Raw genomic sequence first — 475 nt, 5'->3', positions numbered from 1 at the left:
TGTTTCCTCCTGAGCTTTTTGGGATGTGGTCATGAGGTAAGTTGGCACCGAAGCAGTTAAAAGGTGGCCTAGCCTGTCTGGTCACATGATGGCATGAGGTAGCCTATGAGCCCGTCCAGGATTATCAGGCTCTGGAAAATGGAGGTACAAACCAAATGCCAATTCATAAATGTACAGTTGGACTCTGTCACTTTCTTACCAGGCAAGCTTTTTTATTTTTTATTTTAATTTTTTTTTTTGCCATTCAGGGTATTCTCTTTCTGTGTTGGAGGGCTCGAGATATTAAATGGTTATGAAGATTGCAGGTTAGCATGAATAAGGACAGAGGGTCTTGTTCCATCTAGTGGAACATTGCATTCAGGCTTCACTGGAACCCAGGCAGTGATCCTTTCTCTACTGTGGGGGTACCCTCTGTGAGGGACCAGAACACTCCTGTGTGTTCAGTACTAGAAAGCTTCTTCCCTTGACTGCTGGG

This window comes from Callorhinus ursinus, unplaced genomic scaffold (genome assembly GCF_003265705.2).
Source record: "Callorhinus ursinus isolate GAN/ISIS: 27379988/994484 unplaced genomic scaffold, GSC_fseal_2.0 scaffold22, whole genome shotgun sequence".
Classification (NCBI taxonomy): Eukaryota; Metazoa; Chordata; class Mammalia; order Carnivora; family Otariidae; genus Callorhinus; species Callorhinus ursinus.
This window is presented reverse-complemented; position numbering follows the sequence as displayed.